This window comes from Chelonia mydas, chromosome 11, assembly GCF_015237465.2.
Source record: "Chelonia mydas isolate rCheMyd1 chromosome 11, rCheMyd1.pri.v2, whole genome shotgun sequence".
Classification (NCBI taxonomy): Eukaryota; Metazoa; Chordata; order Testudines; family Cheloniidae; genus Chelonia; species Chelonia mydas.
The window spans coordinates 40,992,381-41,005,893 of NC_051251.2; the positions used below are offsets into that span (position 1 = coordinate 40,992,381).

General features: G+C 42.8%; 1 pseudogene; it reads right to left on the bottom strand.

The window, feature by feature from the left end:
- The window catches only part of LOC122462431, a 213,028-nt pseudogene that overhangs the window by 17,332 nt on the left and 182,183 nt on the right, over window positions 1–13,513 (bottom strand).

A 13,513-nucleotide genomic window follows, 5' to 3' on the forward strand; every position in this document is an offset into this window, starting at 1 on the left:
TAGCTTGTGGGGAGGGGTACTAAGGCCTGTGCCCATCATACAACCCCTCCCGTGAACCCAGAAGAGCAATGTCTGGGTTGAGAAGCAAAGACATAATAGAGAAATTTCCAGCTGTGTGAGGAAAAAAAAAAAGCATTTTATAACAAATCAGAGAACATTACACAATACTGTTCCCTCACCTCATAAGAACAGCCATACTGGGTCAGACCAAAGGTCAATCTAGCTCAGTATCCTGTCTTCCAACAGTGGCCAATGCCAGGTGCTTCAGAGGGGATGAACAGAACAGGTAATCATCAAGTGATCCATCCCTTGTCGCCCATTCCCAGATTCTTGCAAACACAGGCTAGGGACACCATCCCTGCCTATCCTGGCTAATAGCCATTGATGAACCTATCCTCCATTAATTTATCTAGTTCTTTTTTTAACCCTGTTATAGTCTTGGCCTTCACAACATCCTCTGGCAAGGAGTTCCACAGGTTGGCTGCGCGTTGTATGAAGAAATGCTTCCTTTTGTTTGTTTTAAACCTGCTGCCTATTCATTTCATTTGGTGACCTCTAGTTCTTGTGTTATCAGACGGAGTAAATAACACTTCCTTAATTACTTTCTCCTCCCCCACTGTTCTGTGTGTGTGAAAACCATGCCATCCTTGGGTGACCCAGTATAATTTAAAAAATGAATCCAGCTCCCACATTTTGCTCCCAGGATGGCTAGTGGGAAAATCAACTCTCTTCACTGGGATAACTTTCCGGGGATGATATTGTTTTTGTGTTCTTAAGAAAGCAACTTTGAGTGGCTGGGAGTACTGTGGAAGTACTGGGAGTACTGTGGCACACTCAGCCCCAGGGAGCATCTCAGACTCAGGGTGACACTGATGGACCAAAGTCCAACTCTCCAGAGGCCCAGTAGAGCTGTACTTCAGCATAAGCAGCTCAAGCACCAGTATGGAGTCCTAGTAAATGTACAAACCAGTTCAATCTCTCCCTCCCACAGTGGGAAGAGAGGAGGAGGAGGAGATATCACTACAGCAGAATCTCTCCTCACACTCAGCGGATGGGGGCTTTGCACATTGTAAGGTTAGTTCTGCATAGCTAATGACATATGGAGCAAAGTGTTGTGGGAGAAAGAGATCATGGACTAAGCGGGCACGTGCATGAGCATACACCCACCCAACAACATACAAAGGTGTCTCCGTCACAGACATACCGCACCTGGAAAGCTAACTGGGCTGTGAAGGTAAGCTTGTCTCTTTCCAACAGACTCCGAGGACGGATGTAAATGAAAGTTGAGTATGTCACACACTCGATCAGATTGTTTACCCTCTGTCACGAAGTGTGCGGGAGTCCGGGCCCTGCACCCCTCTTCCTGAGATTCACCATGACTCTCAGCCAGCCAGTAAAACGGAAGGTTTATTGTACGATAGCAACACAGTCTAAAACAGAGCTTATGGGTACAACCAGGACCCCTCAGTCAAGTCCTTCTGGGGGTCAAGGAGCTTAGACCCCAGCCTTGGGCTTCCCTGCGTTCGACCACCCAGCCCGAAACTGAAACTCTCTCCAGCCCCTCCTCCTCTGGGCTTTGTCCCTTTCCCAGGCCAGGAGGTCACCTGATTCCTTTGTTCTCCAACCCGTTAGCTCTCATCTTGCAGGAGGGAAGGGCCTGGCCATCAGTTGCCAGGAAACAGGGTGTTGGCCATTCTCTGTGTCCAGACCCCTGCACACACCTGCCCTCTAGGGCTCTGCAATGATCATACACTCTTATCCCACCACCTAGATACTTAAGAAGTACATAGGGGAAACTGAGGCACCCCCACAATATTCAGAGAAAACATTAAGAACAGTCCCACTTCATCACACCCTCTCACACCCATTGTCAGAGGGTTCTGCCTGCTGCCCCGCTTTGTGAAATACAACATAAAAAGCCCGTGACAGAAGGGAGACAAGGGTCTAAGCCAATGGTAACACTAGATTAAAACAGCAGCACACGAACATATTGATCTCTTTCTAAATAGTAACCTTGAGCAAGAACTGATATATTGGATTGATTTTAATCAGCTTACCCATGCGGAAATAGAGCTGGGAAGCTCTTGCCACTACTGGCCGATAATGCTCACGAGCCTCATTGATCTTCACTTTGTTGACTTTTGCTTCCAAAACCTGCAATATATGAGAGATACAGAAACTGTGTGTGAAGAGCTGGACCTGGCCTGACTGGATTCAGTGAGCAGCATTACGACAGAGGCCTTGGGAGAAGCCAGAGGGTTTGCAAATGATGGAGGTAGCAACAACTTTGGGGTCTGTTTCTGGAAGGTTCTGAGAGCCTTAGATTCTGCAAGGTTTGAGATGTGACATACTCTCAACTCCCATGACAGTCAATGAGAGCTGAGAGCACTCAGGACCCAGCAGGAGGTGCTCACTCTTTGAAGGATTAGGTCCTTGAGGAGGCCACAAGATTAAGAACACCCTGAACTTCTTTTCCCTGCTTCAGTTACTTTTCAAATCATTTTAGAGCGTTAGAAATTCAAAGGGCCTCAGCCGAAAATTGTTTTACATGCAGCACTCCCAATAAGGCAATGGAGTTTTGAGTGCGGACTTTGCAGGATTGAGTCGTAAATATTTAATTTCAACCCATTTGTTTCTCACTGCTCAAACATTTTAAAAGAAAGAAAGAAAATAAATCAGTGATCACTTTCCCTCAATGGGTTTTGTGAACTGAGAATAGAGAGAAGACACAGAAAGTATCCAGCTACTGTATATGCCCATAGCAAATGCAGCTGCTTGTATCATGCTAGAACATCTGCAGGAACATGACATTCACGCAGACTCACACACGTTAGCTTTATACAGAGAACAGTTTTGTTATGAAAGCAGCATAAATCTATTTTATAATAGCTTTTTCCACCACTTCCCCTTGCTCTCTTAACATAATTTTAACTGAAGAATACTGTCAAACTGGTCAAAATGGGACAAATCCTCAAGTCCTTCATCATTTTTTACTCAGTCCTTAGTAGTCTGAGTAATGTCATGGTAAAAATGACTAAGGATTTCAGGATTTGGCCCTTTTTGCATTAATAGCCACTATGTAATTGTATCTCTTCAGAAGAGGCATGAAGCTACCAAAAGAATGACAGGCGGAAGATGTCAGTGCCTATGTGAAACAGCTAAACTCATTCCAGGCAGAGCTGATCACATTTTGTAAGAGGCACTGCTAGTCTGCAGAAACTAGGCAACAAGGACCTGTGTTTCTATTCCTCTGCACCTTGCGTAGTCATTTACATCAGTGAAAAGTAAGTGGTAGAAATGTTACCATTCCAACTTTACACTGCTGTAAATGATGGCACAAGGTCCATAGAAATGGACAATCAGGCCCCCCAGTGTGAATTTTTGCAGAGTTAGAGGCAACCCCTTCCCTGGTTACTTTACAAGTCTCAGCTAAACTCTCTTCCTTAGGATTCATACTCAACCATTTTTAAAAGCAAGTGTTCTAAAAGGTTCTTTTAAACTCCAGTCTGTCCCAACAACCTGTTTATAAAGAGTTCTGATGCTTTAGTTTATTTGATGGCTTCTTTTGAAAGAGGCTTTTAATTGAATGTTTGCTATCTACTGCTGTTTCATCAATATAGGCTGCTTCCTGAGGATTTTTATAGGGGAAACTTTGGCACTGATTTATGTTAGTTTAAAGTTATCTAGGAGATGGGTAAAGATGACCTCACAGTAAGACAAATACAAACCTGCAGCTAATGTGCAGATTTGCAATTTACTGGGTTCCTCGGGAACATCTTACTCACAGCCCCCTAAAGAGAGTCCAGGCAGGATGCATCCACACAGGGTAATCAGCTCCAGCCACATTCTCTCATTCTTCCCTCTGACTTCAGGGCTCAGACAAGCCTGATGGAAGAGTAGCCCAGCAGGGGTCACAGCTTTCAGCTCTGTCTAGTCTCACAGCACTTACTGAACCCTCTCCACCTAAGGAAGACCTTCAGAAGTAAGCGTCTCCCTTTTAAAAAGACACTGTCACATGATTAACATTCTGAGACATTTCTGCAGTTGGTTGTTGATGTTATCTATTCTGAGTTGGGGAAGGGATGGGATAATAGCGTCTCTGTATTCTGATCTGGCTTGAATGCTGATATCCTCAGATTTTTTGGTCAAGTCACTTAATCACCACCTCAGTTTCCCTATCTGTGAAACAGGGGTGAACTACGTATTTTTCTACCTAACAGGGACGAACTGCGGATGAATTAATTAGTTTGTAAAGCACTCTGCAGATGAAAAAGAGATGTAAGTGCTACGTATTTATTACTGATATCACACGACATTTCATACTTATGAATGTAATATTTCTCTCTAAACTGCATATGAACCATGACTTTAAAATGCAATGATTTCTAACATTAGCTTCTTGGTTTGCATACTTAGCACTGTTTGCACAAGAGATCCAATGATGTGCATCAGCATAGCAGAAATTAATATAGAGCTCCAAAATGTGTATGGCATTCATCACTTTCCTGTTACCTTCTTGAGTTCCTCAATTTGCATGAGGTTCATTATGCATCCACTGAAAGGGTTTTCCATACTGGACATATGTTTTTACAGTCAGTTCTGACTACTTAGAGCCAGAGAAAACAGCTCAAGTGATTGAATCTGCCTGCCTGCATTTCACTGGAGTAATTCTTGCACTGTTCCCTCCTGTTGTTTTATCTAATCTCCTCAGGCCCTTGGGAGTTAGGTGCCTAGGTGCTTTTTGAAAAACCCACTACGTGCCTATCTGTATCGGTGCCTAAATCCCTTTAAAAATCTGGCCCTTTAGTTTTATGATTGAGCAATGTCAACCAACCAATAACTCAATACAGTACATACATACATACAATACATAATTCTAAACCAAACAACATAGAAAAATATCAGTAAGCATTTGGTTCATAAGAAACTATGAAAAGAGATGTGCCAAAGAAAAGCTAATTTTCAGTTCACAGTCACATGTGAAATGTAAAACATCGATCTAATTCTCTTCTTCTTGCAGCTTTTATTTTGAATTTATGAAAGGATTTCATTGTGATTAAAACATTTTAGAATTATCAGGGTACAAATTATAGAGAGATTCTACTACACTACATACATATGCAGTTTCACCTATGCAAGTAACTGAGGCTGTTACCCACGGAAAAGAGCTATTAAAAAGAATCTCTGAAACACACTGAGATCCTCACAGATTAATATGCTGAAAAAAGAGGTGATGCAATAAGGATAATTATGAAAGAAAAACATCTGGTTTTGATCAAAAAGAGCCATTTTCATCTTATCAAAATGATCATTATTGTTGCTGATCTGATTCTTTTCATATTTTACCTTTAGTTCTACTTCTGCTGCTGTGTGTAGTGTTGTTTCCAGCTTTTCAACCAGAAGTATAGCCCAAAGAAATTACTCTTGGCAGCCAAAAGGCGTGCCGGCAATTCATCCTCAATATTAAAATAATTTTGCTGCTTTGTGAGTTCAGACTGAAATGAAGATGGCTAGTTTGCAAATCTATATATCAAACAATGTTAACATAGGAAATATTGCATCTCTTTGCTTCAAATACACTCATCTCCTAAACCTTCCTTATAAACCTAGATTTTAGTAATTAAGTTTTGGATTAACATCAAAAGAAAGAAAATGTATAAATTGTGACCTTTTTTCTGATTATTATTAAACAGATTTAAATCAGAAAAATTAGGTAATTACTGGCTATAGATTCCATCCTAATAAATGTGAGTTGAACATCCAGATTTATGTCTGACCATATCTTGCAATTATTTCTGTGTGCACCACACACTAGTCATGTCATCCTCTTTCAGGCAAAAACATGCACAAGAGGGAAGAACTCATACACAACATTAATAGCTTCAAAGCCATGGAAAACCTGAGGCATTATCCCCTTGGTTCAAAGGGGTAGTAGCTAAGCAGACCTAGCCTGGCATGTGGCTTACGAGTACAGACCCTTTATGATTTGCAAAGAATCATGGCCCCAAATGTCAGTCTGAGGGAATTCATGTGGCATGCCTGCCCCACCAACAGCTGCAGAAGCAGCTTGGTGAGCTAGCTGGCATTGGTCCTTGGTCTCCAGTTGCAACTTTGCAGTGAGTACAAACTGTAGATTGGGAGCACTAACTTCTCAGCACTTATCTGTGACAAATCTGTGGGGTTCTGAAAGGATTATGCTATCTACAGGAAATTCCCCAGGCCCCTTCCGCTGACTGATATCTCCAACTCCCAGCCAGCAGAATCCCACACTTGTTGTGGAGAAGCTACTGGGGAAGGAGTTGTGTAGGCTCTGCTCATAGGTTCTGCCTTGGCATTTTTCATGACCCAGTTCACAAGAGCTATTCAATGCGTTCATTACTTGTTACATTGCTTTATCCCTTTCTCCGTTATTTCTCAATTATCGAAGTGTGGCTTCCTCAGTGAGGATTCTGTGCATGCCAATGCCAAAGTACTAACACAGTTATCGTCAGTTATTCTAGAGTAAAAAATGGATGCCACAATTTTTATGAGTATAAAATGTGTATTTGTTCCACCTTCAAAAAACCCTTTTTGATGAGACCAAGCATAAAATATTTCAGTTCAAAAGGAGCATTCCAAGATAAGCTTATACATGACATATCCATCTCAAACATAACTAGAGTGTTGCCACTACAATGCTCAATTGGCAACATTCAGACTTGGTGTGTGCCCACACCATTGGGAGGGAAGCTTTAGGGCAACATTTTCAAAAGTGTCCAAGTCACTTAGCAGCTAAAGTCCCATTTTCAAAAGTGACTTGGACACTTAGGACCTAAGGCTTATTTAAAGTCAGTGGAACTTAGGGTATGTCTACAATACGAAATTAGGTCGATTTTATAGACGTCAATCTTTAGAAAGAGATTTTATAAAGTCGATTGTGTATGTCCCCACTAAGGGCATTAAGTCGGCAGAGTGCGTCCTCAATACATGGCTAGCATCGACAGTCCCCACAGGCTCCGCTGCCCATTGGAATTCTGAGTTAAGCTCCCAATGCCTGATGGGGCAAAAACATTGGTTTTGGGTACATGTCGTCTGTCTCCCCTCCCTCCTTCCGTAAAAGCAATGGCAGACAATTGTTTCACGCCTTTTTTCCTGGGTTACCCGTGCAGACGCCATAGCACGGCAAGCATGGAGCCAGCTCAGCTCACCGTTGTGAGCATTGTAAACACCTCATGCATTATCCTGCAGTATGCGCAGAACCTGGCTAGGAGCCATAAGCACGAGGATGATTGTGAGGAGGACAGGGACACAGATGTTCCTGAAAGCACGGGATGTGGCAGTTGGGACATCATGGCTGCAGTGGGATAGGTTGATACAGTGGAACGCTGATTCTGGGCCCGAACAACAAGCACAGACTGGTAGGATGGCATAGTGTTGCAGGTATGGGATGATTCCCAGTGGCTGCAAAACTTTTGCATGCATAAGGCCACTTTCATGGAACTTTGTGACTTGCTTTCCCCTGCCCTGAAGTGCAGGAATACCAAGATGAGAGCTGCCTTGACAGTTGAGAAGTGAGTGGCAATCGCCCTGTGGAAGCTTGCAATGCCTGACTGCTACCAGTCAGTCGGGAATCAATTTGGAGTGGACAAATCTACTGTGAGGGCTGCTGTGATTCAAGTAGCCAATGCAATCAGTGACCTTCTGCTAGCAAGGGTAGTGACTCCGGGAAATGTGCAGATCATAGTGGATGGCTTTGCTGCAATGGGGTTCCCTAACTGTGGTGGGGTGATAGACGGAAGGCATATCCCTATCTTGGCACCGGACCAACTTGCCAATCAGTACCTAAACTGCAAGGGGTACTTCTCAATGGTGCTACAAGCACTGGTGGATCACAAGGGACATTTCACCGACATCAACATGGGATGGCCGGGAAAGGTGCATGATGCTCGCATCTTTAGGAACTCAGGCTGTTAAAGCAGCTGCAAGAAGGGACTTACTTCCCAGACCAGAAAATTACCATTGGGGATGTTGAAATGCCAATAGTTATCCTTGGGGACCCAGCCTACCCCTTGCTCCCGTGGCTCATGAAGCCTTACACAGGCAGCCTGGACAGTAGTAAGGAGCAGTTCAACTATAGGCTGAGCAAGTGCAGAATGGTGGTAGAATGTGCCTTTGGATGTTTAAAAGCTCGCTGGCGCTGTTTGCTGACTAGGTTAGACCTCAGCGCAACCAATATTCCCATTGTTATTGCTGCTTGCTGTGTGCTCCATAATATCTGTGAGAGTAAGGGGGAGACATTTATGGCGGGTTGGGAGTTGAGGCAAATCGCCTGGTGGCCGATTTTGAGCAGCCAGACACCAGGGCGATTAGAAGAGCACAGCTAGGCGCACTGCGCATCAGAGAGGCTTTGAAAACCAGTTTTATGACTGGCCAGGCTATGGTGTGACAGTTGTGTGTGTTTCTCCTTGATGCAAACCCACCCCCTTTGTTGATTTTAATTCCCTGTAAGCCAACCACCCTCCCTGCTTTGATCACCCTCCCTGCTTTGATCCTTTGCTGGCAAAGGAAATAAAGTCTCTATTGTTTTGAAACCATGCATTCTTTCTTTATTAATTAAAAAAAAAGTGAGATAAGTGACAAGGTTACGTGGGTGGGGTTGGGGAGGAGGGAAGGACAATTGTAATCAGGCGCACTGAGCACAAAAGTTCACTGGCATGCCTGCTGGGCTATATATATTAGTATGACAAGTACAAATCTATTGATGAAAGTGAAAAAGTTTGTTGTGGTGGTCCCTCCAGCAAGTGGAGATGTCATTCTAAAGAGCAATAACTAACATGAGAAATGTTACAGTAATGCACATACACACCTTGAAGGGTTCTAAGTCTGGTCTTCCCAAATTGACAATGTGTGCCAACAACTGATCTTCTAAATCAGCTTGAGTAACAGTGAACTTGATTAAAGTGTTCTGGGCCTGGCTTACTCGTTTGTAATGGGGATTTGCAAACTGTGTGTGGTGGATCAGCCAGAATTCAGGGTGAAACTTACATTCCTTATCCCCTACTCTGATATAACTGTATGCAGGTGGGGAGAGTGGAGGTGAAGGAAAGGAACATGACAACAGGAAATAATTGTACTTCTGAAGAAATAAAATGTGAGTGAGAGGAAAGTAGCTTGACTGAAAAGTGAACGGGATGCCTGGCTCAGTTATTCAATAAGACCGAAAGAGACTTGTAGCGTGTATTGGAACAGAAAGTGTGCATTTCAAAAGTCATTCACATTCAGAATTGCAACCAAAATATAATTAGTAGCAGTAACTTTGTGAGTCTCAACATACCAGGAAATCCCTTCTTGAATCAAATGCCTCCCGAGGGAGTGAGAAATTAAAGCTGCCTTTCCACTCTGAGCTGCTGCACACCAGTGTATCAGTAGTCAGCATAAGGAGGATTCTGCATGTAGTTGCCCTGTGGGAGTGTCACGAAAAAACACCCTCCTGACTGCAGCCAGTTTCAGTGCTGTAAAGCGCCAGTGTAGACAGTGCCCCAGCGTTGGGAGCTGCGCCCCTCGTGGAGGTGGTTTTTTTAAAGAGCTGGGAGAGCTCTGCCGCGACCACCCAAGCCACGTTAAAGCGCTGACATGGCAGTGCTTTAGCATTGCCAGTGTAGACTAGCCTTCAGGAAGGCTGCTCTCAACAGGTAGACAAACTGAGAAATAAGATTTAAAGTTAGGTGGGGAAATTAAGATAACAAGAGAAAAAAGGTGAAAGGATCAGGACAGGAATGTGGGGATTGTGATGACTCCACTTTGTTCCTCAATTTGACCTGTTTGATTAGGGCTCTCACAGCTGCTGTAATTAGAACTAAATTTCAAGAGTCAGGAATTCATTACTGTGGCTCACTAACTACTTTCTCCCAGTATGATTAAAGAGTAGAGAAAAGGAACTGAAAGAATTTTATGCTATTCCATTAATAGTTCTCTCTTGCCTAAATTGTAGGTAAGAGCTGCATTATGGCAACTTTCCCAGGGTTGCATGATCTGAAGAAATTAGACAAGCCGGGTAACGTAACAAGCTAGCGTGCATGATCCCTATAGTCAGAAACAATCTTGGGCAATAGAGGGAATGACCATGAGAGATGGGATATTCTCATTCTCCGGCAGGGCCATGGGATGGAAGGGAGAATCCCTGGTAGCTGCACAAAGGGATGTAGGTGCAGCTAAACCAGAGGGAGGGAAAGGGTTCAGGATTATAATGGGGAGGAGGGGGAAATGCCACTAGACTAAAAGGGGAGTGAATAGCTGAGAAACCCACTCATATTAGCTTGTCTCTATCTCAGAGAGGTGGGTACATGACTTGAATGGAAGGGGAGACAGCTCCCTATGTCAAAATAGTGAAATAAAGAAATCAGGTTAATAAAATGGAGGATATGGATCCCTTCCAGCCACTCCTCCTCTTGGGGAGAGGAGCATTACTAAATGTGGCCTATTTTTGACCCATGTGGCAGCACATAGGTTGGTATAACCCCTCCGGTGCTACAGTAGGGAAGTGAGGAAGGTTCCATGGTGTGGTGGGGAACACTACTCATCTGGGTCTCACAAGGTCCCCGGGTAGTACAGCCAGGACTGTGCAGATAGAACCCTGGCCCAAACTTTAGTTTTCCCCTGTCAGGTGTGCATGGGTGTAAAGCCACACAGGGAAGGGTTAAGCAGCTGGAAGATGCAGCTGGGCCCAACAGTTCAGGGGACTTGCAGTACCCAGATGGTAGCACACCCAATCACACAGGTGCTAGAGAACTTTGATGAAAAGATACATTAAATATAGATAAACATAAGTGGAGAGATAGCTGATGGCATGATAGCAAACTGATTTACAGCCCTTTCTTTAGCATATGCCTTCCAAGTAGTTGGTTAAGTACAGGATCAATGGTTACGTCGAGTTCTCTATCAAAACAGGATCTCCAGCAACAACTACCTGCTGTATAATATCAACATACCTGTAAAAATCCACAGGGGTCGGGGGAGACATGGACACAGTGCTGAAGATGCTAGCAGACAACTCAGTTTAGTTATTTCACTGGATACTTTGATATGCTTACAGTAAGAAAACAGTTTAGTAGAGTTTTTAATGCTTCCTGGGATATAAAGAAAACAGTTCAGGATAAAATTAGCCCCCGCACCACTTTAGTAGCTCAACAAATAAATGTTTCTATTCCTACTAATTCTGGTAGCTGCCAACTAGCTTTTATCCTGCCTGACTCAAATGGACGACTTTCAAACCTGAGCCATATCTGCTTTTTATCCATTTGATCCCCCTGGAGCGGGGGGTCAATCAATAGAAGCCAATGTTCATCGTTTGTAAGAATAGTGGCATTTTGTGTGGACATGTATCGCTGGGCAAGCCTTCATTGTTCCATTTAGCAATTGTTGCATCATCCGTCAGCATGGAGATTGGAGCAAGACCTTCCGTCATTGGAATGGGGACCTAAAGTAATAAAGGTTAACTTTTAAATTGCTAGTTTCAATGGCTTGTGTGTGACAATATCTTTTCACACATATCTGTAATGCATGTAAAGAAAAAACTGCATCAACAGGAAAAAAATGCAGTATGCTTCTTAACTTTGTACGAATCAACACATGAATGTAAGAAATTGGGTTATAATTTTAAACAGTCAAAAGACAGGGAATACACAAATTAAGATTATCATAGTGATCTCAACTCTCCAGTGCTGCACATATGGAAAACAATTTGACTGTCTGTGTAACATTCATTGAAGTATTTTAGAGTTATACATACAAGGGCAGAAGAGTAGTCACTGTGTATTAAACCTTTAGCTGTATAATCAGTACCTGGTGGGCCAATTTCCACTCTCAGCTCCGCTGTCTCATAGCTATAAGAAATCCTGTGTCTTCAAATACGTTACTGCAGACTTAAGGTGGTATAACAGAGCAGAATTTAGCTCTCCACATGCCACATGGGCACTTTATGATGAAGACCTCTGCTTTTTGTACATCCTGACTGTAGAGGGTTTAAAATTATGGCCTGAACATTATTACATTAATATAAATGTGTATATTTTATTCCCATGTTTTTTTAAAAAAAGGGAGATTCAGGCCCAAATTTTGCCCTGTATTAGCACAAAGTTGATCTAACACTGGCTTAACCAGCCCATAGAGGAGACGTAATCAATTATTTTTTGTCAAGGTCTAAATTTCTTGGTCAAGGTCCAGACTGCAAAGAAAATAATACAAAAATAAAATTAAGAATAAGAATAAGAGAATAAAAAGATTTTGTGGTCTGTCCAAAAGCGTCTGGACTTGGTCCAGATTTGGTCCACAGTCTGCCTATTGAATACCCTTGCCCCAGAGGATTCTTCCAGTGTGAGGGAATCCGTGGGTAGCACAGAGCTACTTTACTGTTCCTTTGGCACCTGCTATTCCACCTCTTGTTGCAAAGAGTATATCTGGGGAAATGGAGGAATGGTTCTTTATACACTGAAAGTCCTTCATTGCTAGGATGGTCCCTTGATGTTCTTGAGAGCCTGAATAATAATTTAGAGAAGCCCCCAGACTGCTCTAATTTACTGAGGCCAGCCTGGCATCCAGACAGCCCCAGAATCAGGAGAGGATAAAAGCAGTCTAAGGCCAACTTTGCACTCTCCTCTCCTCCTGAGTTGTGCCTAGCACTCTCTCTGGTCAAAGCACATGATTCACAAAAGCCTAATTACTATACTGCTTTCACTGTGAGCTTCCACATTTTCACAGACAAAAGCTACTGTATGGAACTCCACAGTGAAATTGCAGCACAAAACACTGGTATTATGTAATTATAATATTTTATAATATCTTAAATAAGCTTATTACTTTAAACTTACGCTAAGGGATTCATAATAGAAACATCTCAAACAAATCAGTTAATCATATAAAACACTATATGTAACTTTTTATTTCGCTCTTTCTTTCTCATTCTTTGTAATTAGCTTGGAGACTGGCCCTCAGTCAAAACTAGCCACCTGGAAAGTTTCAGCTTGTAACATTTAGCTTTTTGTGAGTCATAAATGTGCAAAAAAGACTTTTTTACAATAGAAAAAACACCTTTTTTCCCCATCCTTGCATAATTCAATACCAATGAATGGTTTTTACTCAGGCTTGAAAAAAAAAATCACATTTCAACTGAAACCAAGCATGAAAAATTTCAGATGTAAAGGAAATTTTCATCTGAAGGAAAGTTATGAGCATGAGACAACAGCAGGTTCAGATGGACGTCTCAATGCAACCTTAACTATAGCATTCACCATGAAGCCAGTGTTATAGCTGAACGCTAAATATTGCTCTGTGCTCCACTGGTGCACAGTGGAGGGACGAGAATAGAGTATTAACAGCCTGTCCCCTCATGCAAGCAGCAGGGAAGCTTCTCTCCACAGCACTCAGCAGAATACTGGCCGGGCCTGACAATTGCCCTGGGTTGCAAATCATTTCCCCAAGGTCTGTGGGTTAGTCTGCATGTCTAGCCCACATCAGCTAGTGAATATGTTTCAAACAA